Genomic DNA, 18,784 nt, shown 5'->3' with positions numbered 1-18,784 from the left:
GAGTCGCCTCAATGCCAGATTCATCAGTCGCATCCACAAGACAACCCCGAACGTCACCCAAGCACAACGCAACGCCATCCGCGCTCTCAAGACCAACCGCTGCATCGTCATCAAACCAGCAGAAAAAAGGGGGGGCCACTGTCGTACTGAACAGAACGGACTACTGCAAAGAAGTATACCGACAACTGAACAACCAAGAACACTACAGACAGTTACCCGCAGATCCAACCAAAGAACACATCCGCCAACTTAACAGACTGATCAAGACCTTGGATCCAGATCTTCAGAGCACCCTACGTGCTCTCATCCCACGTACTCCCCGCATTGGAGATGTCTACTGCCTCCCGAAAATACATAAGGCCAACACACCAGGCCGCCCTATCGTTTCAGGCAATGGGACCCTGTGTGAGAACCTCTCTGGCTACATCGAGGGCATCTTGAAACCCATCGTACAAGGTACACCCAGCTTCTGTCGCGACACGACGGACTTCCTATAGAAACTCAGCACCCATGGACCAGTTGAACCAGGAACATTCCTCGTCACAATGGACGTCTCGGCACTCTACACCAGCATCCCCCATGACGCCGGCATTGCTGCAACAGCCTCAGTACTCAACACCGACAGCTGCCAATCTCCAGACGCAATTCTGCAACTCATCCGCTTCATTCTGGATCACAACGTCTTCACCTTCGACAACAAGTTCTTCATCCAGACGCACGGAACAGCCACGGGGACCAAATTCGCACCCCAATACGCCAACATCTTCATGCACAAGTTTGAACAGGACCTACTCACCGCACAGGACCTTCAACCGACGTTATACACCAGATTCATCGATGACAATTTTTTCCTTTGGACCCACGGCGAAGAATCACTGAAACGACTACATGATGACATTAATGAGTTCCATCCAACCATCAGACTCACCATGGACTACTCTCCAAAATAAGTTGCATTCTTGGACACACTCGTCTCCATCAAGGACGGTCACCTCAGCACTTTGCTTTACCGCAAACCCACGGATAACCTCATGATGCTCCACTTCTCCAGCTTCCACCCTAAACACATTAAAGAAACCATCCCCTATGGACAAGCGCTCCGTATACACAGGATCTGCTCAGACGAGGAGGAGCGTAACAGACATCTACAGACGTTGAAAGATGCCCTCATACGAACGGGATATGGCACTCGACTCATCGATCGACAGTTCCAACGCACCACAGCGAAAAACCGGACCGACCTCCTCAGAAGACAAACATAGGACACAACCGACAGAATACCCTTCGTCGTCCAGTACTTCCCCGGAGCGGAGAAACTATGTCATCTTCTTCACAGCCTTCAACACATCATTGATGATGATGAACATCTTGCCAAGGTCATCCCCACACCCCCACTACTTGCCTTCAAACAACCGCGCAACCTCAAACGAACCATTGTTTGCAGCAAACTACCCAGTCTTCAGAACAGTGACCACGACACCACACAACCCTGTCATGGCAATCTCTGCAAGACATGCCAGATCATCGACATGGATACCACTATTACACGTGAGAACACCACCTACCAGGTACGCGGTACATACTTGTGCGACTCGGCCAACGTTGTCTACCTCATACGCTGCAGGAAAGGATGTCCCGAAGCGTGGTACATTGGCGAGACCATGCAGACGCTGCGACAAAGAATGAACGGACATCGCGCAACAATCACCAGGCAGGAATGTTCCCTTCCAGTCGGGGAACACTTCAGCAGTCAAGGGTATTCAGCCTCTGATCTCCGGGTAAGCGTTCTCCAAGGCGGCGTTCAGGACCCGTGACAACGCAGAATCACCGAGCAGAAACTTATAGCCAAGTTCCGCACACATGAGTGCGGCCTCAACCGGGACCTGGGATTCATGTTGCATTACATTCATCCCCCACCATCTGGCCTGCGAAATCCTACCAACTGTCCTGGCTTGATACAATTCACACCTCTTTAACCTGGGGTTACCCCATCTCTGGATCTGTAAAGATTTAATCACCTGCTAATGCTCGCATTCCTAGCATTGTTTGGCATCTTTGAATTTGTCTATATATGTGTTTCTGGTACAGACCTCTGCATTCACCTGAGGAAGGAGCAGCGCTCCGAAAGCTAGTGACATCGAAACAAACCAGTTGGACTTTAACCTGGTGTTGGAAGACTTCGTACTGTGCTCACCCCAGTCCAACGCCGGCATCTCCACATCATGGTTAAACAAGAAGACAGTGATATAAAGATTGCAGTCTACATCTTCAACGTGATCTGTACCTAATTTCTGTGCACCTATCAGTGAATGTGAAAGAGACGAGAGACTGAGATGTTCAAACATCCAGGGAAATAGTGTGACAATAAATAAACTCCTTTCCTTTAAAAAATCACCAGTAAGCCTGCTGCTGAAATTTATTTAAAATAAAGAAAAATCACTCTGAAGGTAAGAAAATATCACACAATCATCGTGACACTGGATTGGAAAGGACCACGAAATGTAATCAACCTTTGGAAAAACCCCTTCAGGTAGCTATAGAGACGCTGCAGCCTCTCACACTGAATGTCTGCGTGATCCAGAGGCGCCTCCAGGCGACAAACATCAGCTTCAGCCTGGGCGTGGGTGAAACTCTTTAAAAACCTGATGTCATATTGTTCAACGGGCACTGGGACCTGGCTGGGAACAGAAACCTTCAAGCCCCGCCCACTAGCTGTTGCGTCACCAAGACGCCAGCGCATGCGCTCTGCTTCCCCGGTGAACCAAGATGGCGTCTGTGAATCAGGGCCTGGTCCCGGGAGAGAGCTGACCGGCGGTGATGTGACCTGAGGATCACCGCACCTCAGGCAAGGGGCCAGGTTGGGAAGGTGGTGCCTTCAGGAATAACTGGGAAGGTGATGTTTGGTCAGTTGCTGCAGTCTGTGTAGTGAAGGTGCTGTCACAGTGGTGTGAGGTGAGGAAGTACAGGATTATCACCCAGCAATGATCAATTAAGGGGAATGTAAATCCAGCTCAGGCTGCTTTCAGATTGGAAAGGGAGTTAAGGTGTGTCCTCAGAGCTGGTGAATGTTGTGGCTTTGGCACTTTCTCTATAAAGTCCTTCTCATTCATTCCCCCTCTTTACAGCACGGATAGAGGCCATTTGGCCCATTCATAATAATCTTTAATATTATTGTCACAAGTAGGCTTACATTATCACTACAATTAAGTTACTGTGAAAAGCCCCTAGTCGCCACATTCCGGCGCCTGTTCGGGTACACTGAGGAAGAATTCAGAATGTCCCATTCACCTAACAAGCATGTCTTTCGGGAATTATGGGAAGAAACCGGTGCACCTGGAGGAAACCCACGCAGGCACGGGAGAATGTGCAGACTCCCCACAGACAGTGACCCAAGCTGGAAATCAAACCCTGATCCCTGGTGCTGTGAAGCAACAGTGCTAACCACTGTGCTACTGTGCCGCCCATAAGATTATTAGATTACTAGCTCTGGACGAATTGTGTCCCAGGATGCTGTGGGAGGTGAGGGAGGGATTGCAGCGGCTCTGGCCCAAAGTTTTAGTTCCTCCCTGGCCACGGGAAGAGTTGCTAGGGGACGTGAGAATAGCTAATGTGATCCTACTATTTAAGAAAGATGGTAGAAGGGGCGGCATGTGGTGCAGTCGATAGCATTGGGACTGCAGCGCTGAGGACCCAGGTTCGAATCCCGGCCCTGGGTCACTGTCTGTGTCAAGTTTGCACATTCTCCCCACAAAACAAAGATGTGCACGTTAGCTGGATTGGCCATGCTAAATTGCCCCTTAATTGAAAAAAATAAATAATTGGGTACTCTCAATTTAAAAAAAAAAGAAGAAAGGTTGCAGAGATACGCCAGGGAACTGCAGACTAGTGAGTCTCATGTCAGTGGCAGGGAAACTATTGGAGAAAATTCTGATGCACTCTTCTCTCCATTTGGAGAGGTTTGATCAGGAATAGTCAGCATGACACTGTCAGAGGGAGGTCATGCCTAACAAATTTGATTGACTTTTTTGAGCACGTGACCAGGTGTGTACATGGGGGTGGTGCAGTTGATGTAGTTTACATGTATTTCAATAAAGCCTTTGACAAGATCCCACATGGGAGACTTGCGAATGACTCAAAGATTGGCCGTGTGGTTTACAGTAAAGTTGAGTGTCTTGGGTAACAGGAAGATAGAGACGGGATGGTCAAATGGGCAGAAAAGTGGCAAAATAGAATTGAACCCTAAAAAGTGAGGTGACACACTTTGGAAGGGGTAATGTGACCAGGAAGTATTCAATAAACAGCATGGCACTGGGAAGTTCTGAGCAACAAAGGGACCTTGGCGTGTTCGTCCAGAGATCTCTGAACGTGGAAGGACAGGTTAATAGGGTGGTGAAAAAGGCATATGGGACATTACTGTGAGCATTATTGCTCCCCATATTATAGGAAGGATGTGATTGCAGACAGTGCAGAGGAGGTTGCATGGGATGGAACGTTTAAGTTATGAAGAGAGTTTGGATAGAACAAACAAAGAACAGCACAGGAACAGGCCCTTCGGCCTTCCCAAGCCTGCACCTACCATGCTGCCCACCTAACCTAAAACCTTCTAATCTTCGAGGGTCCACATCCCTCTATTCCCAACCTATTCACGTTTTGTCAACATGTCCCTTAAATGTCACGATTGTACCTGCCTCCACCAGCACCTCTGGCAGTGAGATCCAGGCACTCACTACCCTCTGTGTAAAACGGTAGCATAGTGCTTAGCACAATTGCTTCACAGCTCCAAGGTCCCAGGTTCGATTTCCGGCTTGGATCACTGTCTGTGCGGAGTCTGCACGTTCTCCCCGTGTGTGCGTGGGTTTTGTCCGGGTGTTCCGGTTCCGTCCCGCAGTCCAAAGATGTGCAGGTTAGGTGGATTGGCCATGCTAAATTGCTCTTAATGTCCAAAATTGCCCTTAGTGTTGGGTAGGGTTACTGGGTTATGGGGATAGGGTGGAGGTGTGGGCTTGGGTAGGGTGCTCTTTCCAAGAGCTGGTGCAGCCTCTATGGGCTGAATGGCCTCCTTCTGCACTGTAAGTTCTATGCAATACTCTATGAAAAAAAACTTCCCTCATACATCTCCTCCAAACTTTGCCCCTCACACCTTAAACCTCGTGTGGTCTCGGTGGTGTTGTCGATAGTGTGGAAGGATGTAGCAGATTACAGAGGGATATAGATAAGCTGCAGAGCTGGGCCGAGAGGTGGCAAATGGAGTTTAATGTAGAGAAGTGTGAGGTGATTCACTTTGGAAGGAATAACAGGAATGCGGAATATTTGGCTAATGGTAAAGTTCTTGAAAGTGTGGATGAGCAGAGGGATCTAGGTGTCCATGTACATAGATCCCTGAAAGTTGCCACCCAGGTTGATAGGGTTGTGAAGAAGGCCTATGGAGTGTTGGCCTTTATTGGTAGAGGGATTGAGTTCCGGAGTCGGGAGGTCATGTTGCAGCTGTACAGAACTCTGGTACGGCCGCATTTGGAGTATTGCGTACAGTTCTGGTCACCGCATTATAGGAAGGACGTGGAGGCTTTGGAGCGGGTGCAGAGGAGATTTACCAGGATGTTGCCTGGTATGGAGGGAAAATCTTATGAGGAAAGGCTGATGGACTTGAGGTTGTTTTCGTTGGAGAGAAGAAGGTTAAGAGGAGACTTAATAGAGGCATACAAAATGATCAGGGGGTTGGATAGGGTGGACAGTGAGAGCCTTCTCCCGCGGATGGATATGGCTGGCACGAGGGGACATAACTTTAAACTGAGGGGTAATAGATATAGGACAGAGGTCAGAGGTAGGTTCTTTACGCAAAGAGTAGTGAGGCCGTGGAATGCCCTACCTGCTACAGTGGTGAACTCGCCAACATTGAGGGCATTTAAAAGTTTATTGGATAAACATATGGATGATAATGGCATAGTGTAGGTTGGATGGCTTTTGTTTCGGTGCAACATCGTGGGCCGAAGGGCCTGTACTGCGCTGTATTGTTCTATGTTCTATGTTCTATGTACCTGTGTCTCCCAGTAATTGACTCTTCCACCCTGGAAAAACGTTTCTGACTATCTTCTCTGTCCATGCCCCTGATAATTTTGTAGACTTCTATCAGGTCGCCCCTCAACCTCCGTCGTTCCAGTGAGAACAAACCAAGTGTCTCCAACCTATCCTTATAGCTAATGCCCTCCATACAAGGCAACATCCTGGTAAATCTTTTCTGTATCCTCTCCAAAGTCTCCACATCTTTCTGGTTGTGTGGCGACCAGAATTGAACACTATATTCCAAGTGTGGCCCAGTAAAAGTTCTATAAAGCTGCAAAATGACTTGCCAATTTTGAAACTCAATTCCCCGGCCAATGAAGGCAAGCATGCCGTATGTCTTCTTGACTACCTTCTCCACCTGCGATGCCACTTTCAGTGACCTGTGGACCTGTACACCTAGATCCCTCAGCCTGTCAATACTCTTAAGGGTTCTGTCATTTACTGTATATTTCCCATCTGTATTCGATCTTCCAAATGCATTACCTCACATTTGTCCAGATTGAGCTCCATCTGCCATCTCTCTGCCCAAGTCTCCAACCGATCTATATCCTTCAGAATCCTCTGACAGTCCACATCACAATCCGCAATTCCACCAACTTTGTGTCGTCTGCAAACTTACTAATCAAACCAATTATGTTTTCCTCCAAATCATTTATATATACTGCAAACTACACAGGTCGCAGCACTGATCCCTACGGAACACCACTAGTCATAGCCATCCATTCAGAAAAGCACCCTTCTACTGCTAACCTCAGTCTTCTATGACCGAGCCAGTTCTGTATCTATCTTATCAGCTCACCTCGGATCCTGTGTGACTTCACCTTCTGTACCAGTCTGCCAAGGGGCTTACTACCTTCATCAATCATCTCCGTCACTTTCTCGAAAAACCCAATCAAGTTAGTGATTGTGATCTCTTTCACAAACCGTGCTGCCTCTCGCTAATATGTCCACTTGCTTTGAAATGGGAGAAAATCCTGTCTCGAAGAATCCTCTCCAATAATTTCCCTACTACTGACGTAAAGGTTATCGCTTGTAGTTTCCTGGATTATCCTGTATTTTCCTTTCAATTTTCTGGGCTATCCCATAGGCTTGGAGCCAGGAAGACTGTGGTGGGGGGGCTGATTGAGGTGTACAAGATTATTAGGGGTTTGAATAGGGTGGATCGGGAGCAGCTGTTCCCCTCAGTTGAAGGTCAGTCACGAGGGGACACAAGCTCATGGTGAGGAGCAGGGGGTTTAGGGGGCTTTTGCGGAAAAACCTTTTTACCCAGAGGGTGGTGACGGTTTGGAACGCACTGCCTGGGAGGGTGGTAGAGGCGGGTTAAAAAGTACCTGGGTGAACACTTGGCAGGTCATAACATTCAAGGCTATGGGCCAAGTGCTGGCAAATGGAATCAGGTCGGTCAGGTGTTTTGCGAGTGTCGGTGCAGACTCAATGGGCGGAAGGGTCTCTTCACTGTTGTTGATGATACAAAGTTAGATGGCATAATGGACAGCCTAGATGATGGCATAAAATTGCAAGGAGATATTGACAGACTAGCTGAATGGGCAAATTTGTGGCAAATGGAACTCAATGTAATTGAGTGTGAGGTTATCTGTTTTGAACCAAAAAAGAATAGAACAGAGGACTTTCTGAATGGAAAGAGGTTAAGTTCAGTGGATGGCAAAGAGACCTGGAGGGTTCAGGTTCATAGACCCCGAAACTGCCAGGAACAAGTGCTGAAAATAATCAAAAAGGTGAATGGAATGCTGGCATTTACATAGAATCAGAAAACATACAGAGCAGGAGGAGGCCATTCGGACCATCGAGTCTGCACCGGCCCTTGGAAAGAGCACCCTGCCTAAGCCCACACCTCCATCCTATCCCCACCTAACCTTTTGGATACTAAGGGGCAATTTAGCATGGCCAATCCAGCTAACCTGCCCATCTTTGGACAGTGGGAGGAAACCGGAGCACCCAGAGGAAACCCACGCAGACACGGGGAGAAAGTAAAATCTCGACACAAGACAGTCACCCAAGGCCGGAATTGAACCTGGGACCTTGGAGCTGTGAGGCAGCAGTGCTAACCACTGCGCACCCATGCTGCCCATCTGGAGAATTGGAGTATAAAGACTCGGAGGTTATGCTGCAGCTGTACAAGACCCCACTTGGAGAACTGAGAGCAGGTCTGGGCACCACACCTTCGGGAGGATAATTTGGCTTGGAGGGAGTGCAACACAGGTTTACTAAGACGATACCCCACAATACCTGGTCTAAGGGGGTTAGGTTACGAGGGGAGATTATACAATTTAGACCTGTTTTTGCTAGAATTTAGAAGGTTAAGGTGTGATCTGATTGAAGTATTTAAAATATTAACAGGGAAAGACAGGGTAGATAAAGATAAACTATTTCCACTGGTTGGAGATGCTAAAACCAGTGATCATTGTCTAACAATCAGGGCTAGACCGTTCAGGAGAGATGTTAGGAAGAACTTCTTCACACACAAGGTTGGAGAGGTTTGGAACTCTCTCCCACAAACAGCAGGTGAAGCTGGATCAATTGTTAAGATTAAATCTGAGGTAGAGTTTTGTTCAGCAAAGATATTAATGGATAGTTAGGTCACAGATCAGCCTGATCTCACTAAATGGCAGGACAGACTCGAGGGGCTGAATGGCCTACTCCTGTCCCTATGTGTATTTCTGTGATTCTGAAATTCAGGGAACACCGTGACAGGGAAAGAGTCCGAATTAGAACCTGAGTTCGTCCGAGCTGCAAACCATCCCTCCAGATCCTTGCCCTTCATGGATTTAATGAAGGCCAAGGCAATAGTTGGATTATTGAAAGACTTGACGGAGTGGTTGGATACCATTTTTCGGGTTGCAGGATAAAGCCTGACATAATTCACTCCCCACATGTTTGACCTGCCATTGAACTTCATCGAAGTCTCGACGCTTCGTTTGTGTTGCTGCCGAAAAGTCCTGGAAGAAGTAAATCCTCACTCCTTCCTGGAGCCAGGTGCCACCTCGCCATTCCCTCTCCAGGACATTCTCTCAAGTTGTGGAAGTGAATGATTACAGGCCTGGGATGAAAACTATCCCTCGGCCTCAAAGACCGATGCACCCTTTCTAATTTGAAATGCCCAGGCTTCACATCCAGCTTGAGAAAACGTGGCAGTCGGTCCTCGAAGAACCTCACGGGAGCCTTACCCTCCACACTAAATGGACAGAAAAAAATGTAATTTATGGGCGGTAAGGTAGCACAGTGGTTAGCACAGTTGCTTCACAGCTCCAGGGTTTCAGGTTCGATTCCCAGCTTGGGTCTATGCGGAGTCTGCACGTTCTCCCCGTGTCTGCGTGGGTTTCCTCCGGGTGTTCCGGTTTCCTCCCACAGTCCAAAGATGTGCAGGTTAAGTGGATTGGCCACGATAAATTGCCCTTAGTGCCCAAATAAAAGGTTAGGTGGGCTTATTGGGTTACGGGGATGGGGTGGAGGTATGGGCTTGGGTGGGGTGCTGTTTCCAAGGCACAGACTCGATGGGCCGAGTGGCCTCTTTCTGCACTGTAAATTCTATGATGACCATCTGACAGGCCGACAACTCGGATGTCCTTTCTCCGACCCTCAGTCCTCCAGGACCTCCGCCATGCCACTCGGCAGGTTGTCAAAGGATTGAATTCTTGCCTCCATCGAGGAGGCATCTTGCTGAATGTTCAAAATTCTCTCCTCCGGATCATCGAACCTCTTCATGGCGTTTTGCAGCTGGGCCTCATGAGGACACAGATATTGAGCCAGCACACTCAGCCTCTGGTCAATAACACGGATAATGTCGGCAGTCATCATTTTCACTGCCTCCCAGAGCCCCGGAAACCGCGGGGTCGAGAGATCTCCTGAGGGTCAGGCCGCCATGTTGAAAAGGCGGCTCCATTCCCGCTGAATCCACCTGCGCTGTTTTATCAAGGCATTTCTTCACTTTTACTGGCATAATCTTACCAATCCGAACCCTGAAGTCTTCCAGGGACACGATAACAAATAATGAATTCAAGAATTAGATAGATGAGTGGCGGGCTATCAGGATAAGTGTCAGATTATAAGTTAGTGGCACCAGAACCTGCGGAAAAGCAACTACTCCCGCACCCTTATCACATGCCTGATACCCACCCCCCCCAACCACAGACAGATTTCTGATTGAGGGTGTCGAGCGTTATGGGGTACAGGCAGGTAAATGGAGAGAAAGCGGAGTTGAGAAGGGATTTCTTTACTCGAGGATGTGGTGAAGCTTTGGTATTCCCGAGGATTCTGGAGATTCAAATAGTCATCAAATATTTTCAAGACACAGAATAATAGGTTTCTAGGTATTGAAGAGGTCAAGGGATATGGGGATAGTGTGGGAAAATGCTGCTGAGGTAGATCAGCCAATGATCCCATTGAATGGTTCAGGTTTGATGGACCGAATGGCCGACTGCAGCTCATATTTGTTGTGATCTCCTGGACAGGAAGCTGTGAGCTTGGATCTGTCAATCAGCCTGAATCAGCACCTTCAGGAGAATAGGGAGGGTGAATATTAGATAGAGCAGAGTGAGAATGGAGGGAAAGTATCTGGGATGGAGATTTACAGCTTTTGGGGAATAAGAGAGAGGAAAAAATGTGACATAGAAACTAGAATTGTTTATTTTGAGTTTCTATCCTGTACTGACAGTGCTGAATTTTGTAAATTGTTTTTACAGGATATTAGACAAAGAGGAATTACAGACAGAAATCTCAAACGTCACGTCTCGATCTGACAATCACTTCTTTCCTTGGAACCTCAATATCATCGGGCTTTGAATCTAGAAGGAAAATTGTTTACCCAAACTGTCAGCTAGAGATTTCAGACATCAGTGTGACTGGAAAAAGCACCGAGACCCACACAACACATACCCGAGTGAGAGTGTTTCAGTGAACTGACTGTGGAAAGAGCTTCAACCAGTTACACAGCCTGAAAAACCATCACGCCATTCACAGTGCGGAGAGACCCTACCCGTATTCTGAACTGATTGTCAAACCTGGAGAGACAGGAGGAGACCCAAAACATGGAGAAACCGTGGAAATGTGGGGACTGTGGAAAGGGATTCAGAGTCCCATCGCAGCTGGAGATTCATCGACGCAGTCACACTGGGGAGAGGCCGTTCACCTGCTCTGTGTGTGGGAAGGGATTTACTCAGTTATCTCACCTGCGGACACACCAGCGAGTTCACACAGGGGAGAGGCCGTTCACCTGCTCTCAGTGTGGGAAAGGATTTACTCAGTTATCCACCCTGCAGAGACACCAGCGAGCTCACACTGGGGAGAGGCCATTCACCTGCTCTCAGTGTGGGAAAGGATTTGCACATTTATCCACCCTGCGGAGACACCAGCGAGTTCACACTGGGGAGAGGCCGTTCACCTGCTCTCAGTGTGGGAAAGGATTTGCTCAAGGATCCCAGCTGCAGACACACCAGCGATTTCACACCGGAGAGAGGCCGTTCACCTGCTCTGTGTGTGGGAAAGGATTTGCTGAAGTATCTCACCTGCAGACACACCAGCGAGTTCACACTGGGGAGAGGCCGTTCACCTGCTCTCAGTGTGGGAAGGAATTCACTCAGTTATCTCACCTGCGGACACACCAGCGAGTTCACACTGGGAAGAGGCCGTCCACCTCTCAATGTGAGACGGGATTGCATGTTTCATCGGACCTGCTGTGACACCAACAATTTCACAATCGATTCCAGGGGTTGGATTCTACTGTTATTGTTTCTGCTCTGCATCCAGGACTGCATTTTGTTCATTCTGACAGGTGGTCAGTGGGGATGGTCACAGGGTGATAGAATCTGGGGCTGGTTTAGCACACTGGGCTAAATCGCTGGCTTTTAAAGACGACCAAGGCAGGCCAGCAACATGGTTCAATTCCCGTACCAGCCTTCCCGAACAGGTGCCGGAATGTGGTGACTCAGGGCTTTTCACAGTAACTTCATTGAAGCCTACTTGTGACAATAAGCGATTTTCATTTCATTCATTTTCACCTATTTTCTAATATACCAGATAGGTAAAATAAGGCTATTTAGTATAAATATTAAGCCCCAGTTTTAATACCCATTTTAAATTAAGGATTTCAGCACTCATAACCTCAGGTCATCTCAAAACACATAGCTACAACAGAGACACAAAACAGCCTGACTTATGCATAATTTCATTGTCGATTAAAACAGCACTTTTACTGAGCTGAGATGAGAAAGCCATTGTTCTAACAAATAAATGTTCAAGACAGTGTGATATTAAAACACAAGCTGTACCAGTTATCACTCCAAGGACAGGGCAGGCACCATTAAGGCTCTATTGTCCACCATGTGGATATTAACGAAGTCAGCAGTTTGAACTGGACTGGATAATAAAACAGAATCACATTCCATAACATACGCAAATATTCAGACATGAAACATTTAGAACTAATGTTGCACATTGAGGATTGACAGCTAACCGTCGAATCAAATACATTTGATTTTAATCCAAACCAATTAGAATGACATAGAGGTGTAGATAGATGGCTAAAGACTGATATGATTTCCTATAACCATGATGGTCCGTGCGTCCATCTTTATTCATGAATCACCTATACTTTGATCTAAACTATTCGCTGTCTCTATTTTTAATACTTTCACCTTTCCACTCTAACTCTTAAAGTAAATGCAAGCTGTTTTGCCGTAAGCAAGAAACCATTTCTGTATTATTTTGAAAGTTAAATTGTGTACAAGTTGCTCCTCTTTAAGTCCTTTTGCTAGCCGGACTTATCAGAGAATAAGATTTAAGTGACTCCTAATTATAATCAAATAGAGGCAATAAAAGATTCTTGTTTGCGTCCGAGAAGTTTTGACTCAAATTTCTACTGAGTTTTAGTGTCGCAAGCTCCTCACTAAATCGCATAGGAGATCTCTACAGAGGGTTTCTTTCTGCTGGACTGGCCAGTCTCGCCACTTCGCCTCCAGTGGGGCTGATGCTCTTTGAGCCTTGTTGCTAATACCTGGCTTCAAATTGCACAAGGATCAAACAGTGAAAGGATGTATGGAAGTTTGAAGCTATTTAGTTTCCATTTCTGTTTCAAACCCCCCAAAGCGTGCCACGTGGCCATGGAGATGGGTCCTGGTGGTTACATGGTTCCTTTGTTTAAGTTATCTGGATGTCCCTCACAAAAGGAAAGTATCAGGTTATGAGGGGCAAGTTGTCTGAGGTGGACTGGGAAACTGATTTGTACAGGGAATACCTAATATTTAAGGAATTATTACATGTTTATCAGGGGGTCGGTTAGCTCAGTTGGCTGGATGGCTGGTTCGTGATGCAGAGCAAGGCCAACAGTGAGGATTCGACTCCCGTACTGGCTGAGTTTATACATGAAGGCCCCGCCTTCTCAACTTGGTCCCTCGCCTGAGGTGTGCTGACCCTTGGGTTAAATCACCCCCAGTCAGCTCTCTCTCTGTCAAAGGGGAGCAGCCTATGGTCCACTGGGATTTTTGTGACTTTTATTTTGCATATATGCAACAAATATAGATTCCTTTAAGGAACAAAAATCCAACAGGAAAAGTGATGCAACCTCAGCTAACAAGAAAAGTTAAAAGATTCCATTAAATGCATTCGAATTCAGCAAAGGAGGACCAAGAAACTGATGAGAGCAAACTGGTGAGAAACATAAAAACTGACTGGAAAAGCTTCTAGAGGAATGTGAAAAGGAAAAGATCAGCAAAGACCAATATGGGTCCATTCCAGGCAGAGACATGTGAGTTTATAATGGAGAGTAAAGAAATGCAGAGAAACTAAACAATGTGTGTCTGTCTTCACAGGAAGATACAGAAATTGTCCCCAAAACACCAGAGAACCAAGGGACTGGCAGAGATTAGTATTGGTAAAAAGTCATACTATAATTATTAATGGGGTTGAAAGTGAATAAAACTCCAAAAGCTGATGATCTACATCTCATTCTAAATTCTCTTGACTCTACCTGGAATGGACAAACCTTTGTCTGAGCCAAACGTTTCCTTTTTACGTAGCCACAGAAGCTTTAACTCCATTTTTATGTATTTTGCGAGTTCACATTCTATTCTATTCTCCTTTTTTTCCTCTGTGTCTTGTTTGAAGAACGGAATAAATCCTCAGGAATGAATCATCACTTTGGACAGGTTCTGAGACAATTAAGTTTCGACTTCCAGGACAGAATAACTATAATCGTGGAGTGTGATTTTAGATTGTGTAAAAGGGCAAAGTCCTAGTTTATAGTTAACTGTGTAGGTTTCCAAGTTACAGTAGCTTCTAGTTTGTTGTATTAAAAGTCATAAAACTTGAAGTCCCGTCGTGTGATCCTTTAATTTGTTGACTGGGAATTTTATAAGAAGTTGCTGACCTTTATGGGGGTCCTTATCCACAAGTTTTGTCTTCCTATTTGAACCTCGGGTACCTTTCTGTCTCTATTGCTCATGTCACTGACAGCCAGGTGATGGAGCTGAGGGCTGAATTTAGCTGAGAATAACGGGGACTGTTTCCCAGTTGGGAAACTGCCATGGGCGTCGCTAATAGAGACAGGAAGGTTCTGGAGGACTGACTGGGAACTGGACCTCCAACCAGTCAGGGTTCGGGGGGTGGGGAGGTGACCGGGGCTGATGGTGATGTGACCCCCAGGGTTCAGTGGCCCCGTGTCCAAAGCGGGGAGTCATGGGAACAGGGTACAGAGGAGCCGAATGGAAACTATTTGGGATCAGAACATTGTGAACATCCTATTACTCAGGTTGTCTTTGATCCACAAGTAATTTACTGTTAGTTTTTTTTAACCATGTTCTCTTTCATCAATAAACTTTTAACAGGAAAATATTTGAATTAGTTGGACTTTTCCTGATTAAATTTGTTCACTTTCAGGAGAGTGGGTGAGAGGGGTTGACAGGCTCTTTAACAGAAACTGAGTCCCTCTGAGGCAATTGGCAAAGGAGCCAGAGGGGGAGAGAAGATTTGAATTTTCTTTGACACTGTTTCAAAATGGGTTCAGAGAATCAGTCTGACTGACTAATTTATCAAGGTTCTCTGAGGAAGTAACAAGGGATGTCAATAAAGGGGAACCTGTGGATGTGCTTTATCTGGATTTCCAGAAGGTATTTCCCAAGGTGCCACATCAAAGGTTATTACACAAAATAAGAATTCGTGGTTTGGGGTCGACATATCAGCATGGATAGAGGATTGGTTAGCGAACAGGAAGCAGCCACTAGGTATAAATGGGTCATTTCTGGGTGGGTAAGATGTGACAAGTGGAAGTCACCAGGATCAGTGCTGGGCCCGCAACCATTTACAATCTATATGAATGTGATGGATGACGGGATAGAATGTATGGCGGCTACATTTGCTGATGGCTCAAGGATAGGCAGGAAAGTAATTTGTGAAGTGGATACAAGGACTCTGCAAACAGGTTAAGTGCGTGGGCAAAAACCTTGACAGATGGAGCAAACTTGGGAAAATGTGAATTGTCCACTTTTGTCTATTATTTAAATGGAGAGAAATTGCAGAACTCTGAGGAATAGAGGGATCTGGTGCCCTGGAATCGCAAGTTAGTCTGCAGGTACAGCAAGTTATCAGGAAGATCAATGGAATATTGTTTATTGCAAAGGTCCTGGAATATAAAAGTCGGGATGTTTTGCTGCAGTTTTCCAGGGCCTTAGTGAGACCATGGGCGGGATTCTCTGATCCGGAGGCTACATGTTGACACCGTTGTAAACACCGTCGCGTTTCACGATGGCGTCAACAGGCCCTCAGGAGCAGTGATACCGAGTCCCTCAGTAGGCCAGCACAGCACTGGAGCGACTCACGCTGCTCCAGCTGCCAATGCCGGCGTCAAATGGGAGCCGCGGGTCTGCGCATGCGCAGTGCGACCGGCGCGAATGTGTGCATGTGCAGTGCAACCGGCGCGAATGTGTGCATGCGCAGTGTGACCAACACGAATGCGTGCATTCACACGGCTTCCTTCTCCGCACCGGCCCCAACGCACACATGTTGCCGGTGGGATTTGAATTTTTTTTTTTTTTTTTTTTATAAACGGCCCCTCGGCCCATCCTGGGCAGAAAATCTCTTCGGAGAATCGGCAGACCGGCGACGCACGATTTGAGCCCTGCCTGACGATTCTCCAGCCCAGCATAGGCTGAGAGTACCCCCCCCCCCCCCCCCCCCCCACACCCCCCCCATATCTAAAGCACGGTGTAAGTTTGGGTCTCCGTATTTCAGAAATGAGATAAGTGCATTAGAAGCAGTAGTGAGAAGGTTGACTCACCAGAATCCTGGAATGAAGGGGTTATCCTCTGAGGAAAGGTTTGACAGGTTGGGCCTGTATCCATTGCAGTTTAGAAGAATGAGAGATGATCTTATTTGAACACGAGACACTGAGCGAATTGACAGAGAGAATGCTGAGAGGATGTTTCCCCTTGTGGCAGAGACAAGGGGATACCGTTTACAAATCAGGGGTCTCCCATTTAAGATGCTGATGATAATTTTGCTCCCTGATGACTGTGGGTCTGTTCCCCAGAGGGTGGTGGAGGCAGGGTCACTGAATCCTTCAAGGCTGAATTTGTTTGATTCTTGACTGACAAGGGAGTGAAAGGGTGGAGAAGGAAAGTGGAGTTGAGACCACAATCAGATTAGCCCTGATTTCATTGAATGGTGGAGCAGGCTCGAGGGGCCGAATGGCTGACTCATGCTCCTAATTTGTATTGATGCTCAACACCCCCGCTTTCCCAAACTCTGAAACGATTCACAGTGATAACCCTTATTGGTGGCAGTGGTTAGATTTTATTCAGTATAAATAAGAGCTGACACAGTCTAATGTCTGAGCAGTAGTATCAAAGTGCAGCAGCATTACCATTACACTCTGGGTAGAAGCACCATCTCCATTGATTGTATTAAAGTCAGTTTCTCTCTGGAGTGTGTGTCAATGCCTTGATGATGTCACAATGTTGTCTCAATCCCTTGGACACATTAACCATTTCATATCATAGAATTTACAGTGCAGAAGGAGGCCATTCGGCCCATCGAGTCTGCAAGGTTCTTGGAAAGAGCATCCTACCCAAGGTCAACACCTCCACTCTATCCCCATAACCCAGTAACCCCGCCCAACACTTAGGGCAATTTTGGACACTAAGGGCAATTTATCACGGCCAATCCACCTAACCTGCACATCTTTGGACTGTGGGAGGAAACCGGAGCACCCGGAGGAAACCCACGCACACACGGGGAGGATGTGCAGAGTCCACACAGACAGTGACCCAAGCTGGAATCGAACCTGGGACCCTGGAGCTGTGACGCAATTGTGCTATCCACAATGCTACCGTGCTACCCACCATTTCAGCTGCCATGAAATGAAATGAATTAAATTAATTTCACCATGAATTTAAACTTGCTGTTTTTCACAAGTAACAAATCACATCTGCACGCTCACACTGCTATCCCAAAATCTTGTCACACATTCTGAACTCTCAGATGTGCTGATGAAAAGACCAAAGTGAGTCTGTCATTCTTATCTCCCCCTGTTACGGTGCTGATATTTTATGTTGCGTCTGGATTTCTTTATAACAAAGTTCATGGACAAGGATGTAAACATTTCCAAGAGAAAGTGATCAACTCATTCATCCCATCTACACATTCCAGACATTCACTGGAATTTAGGTGAATACCAGATTGATATATCTCATTCAGACACACCCGAGGGAAAGTATTCCAATTCATTTATTGTCCAGGACAATATATTCACAATATCTTTAAAACAGAAATTGAACGTTCCTATGTGATTTCAGACATTAACTTATTCTGTTTGTTCTTTATAGTTGATGTCAGGCTGGGGATGTTCACATTGGAGCAAAGGAGGTTGAGGGGAGAGTTGATAGAGGTGGACAAGATTATGACAGGTTCAGATAAGGTGGATAAAGAAAAGCTGTTCCCATTCGCTGAAGGGCCAAAAATGAGGGGGATACAGATTTCATAGAATTTACAGTGCAGAAGGAAGCCATTCGGCCCATCGAGTCTGCACCGGCTCTTGGAAAGAGCAACAGGTTTTGGGTAAAAGATGCAGAGGGAATGTGAGGGAGAATATTTTAATGCAGCGAATGGTAATGACCTGGAACTGCCTGTGAGGAGGGTGGACATGAAGACAATAGAAGATTTCAAATGGAAACCAAATGGGCATCTGGGGATCTAAACTTGCAGGGCTACAGGGATAGATGGAACTGACTAGTTTGCTCCAGGGAGCCAACAGGGAATCAATAGGCTGAATAACCTCCTCTGATCTCATGACTGATCTCAAAATAACAATTGCAGCTGCTCCAGTCTCCCCAGCTCACTGAAGTCCCTCATCCCTGGTCCCATTCTCGTAAATCTCCTCTGCACCCTCTCCGAGAACTTCACATCTTTCCTAAAGTGTGGGGCCCATATATAGGGTTCCATTCTAGAGGGATCGAATTGAAAAGCAGGGAGTTATATTCAACTTGTTTAGATCCAGGGCTAGACAACACTGGGAACACTATTGTCAATATTGATGATCTTCATTTAGGAAAGGAAATAGAGGCTCTGGAAAAGGAGCTCTGCTGCACAGAAGGGCGGGAAAAAGAGTGGCAGAGCTATAGTGATAGGGGATTGTAGAAGCCAAGTATTTCAAATACAACTAGTATAGGTAAAAGATAGCTGTTTAAGCATAAATGTTGAGCCCCAGTTTTAAATACCC

General features: G+C 46.6%; 2 long non-coding RNA genes across 2 annotated transcripts in view; one reads left to right on the top strand and one right to left on the bottom strand.

The window, feature by feature from the left end:
• LOC140418847 (uncharacterized) overlaps window positions 1-18,784 on the bottom strand; it is a 49,246-nt gene that overhangs the window by 13,254 nt on the left and 17,208 nt on the right. The window lies entirely within an intron of this gene.
• On the top strand, window positions 2,731-12,909 carry LOC140418845 (uncharacterized). Its single transcript, XR_011945365.1, has 2 exons — window positions 2,731-2,952; window positions 10,761-12,909. It is a non-coding gene; the product is annotated as an uncharacterized lncRNA (long non-coding RNA).

This window comes from Scyliorhinus torazame, chromosome 5, assembly GCF_047496885.1.
Source record: "Scyliorhinus torazame isolate Kashiwa2021f chromosome 5, sScyTor2.1, whole genome shotgun sequence".
NCBI classification, from domain to species: Eukaryota; Metazoa; Chordata; class Chondrichthyes; order Carcharhiniformes; family Scyliorhinidae; genus Scyliorhinus; species Scyliorhinus torazame.
Note: the sequence above shows the minus strand (reverse complement) of the source record. Positions and strands in the feature narration are given on the sequence as shown.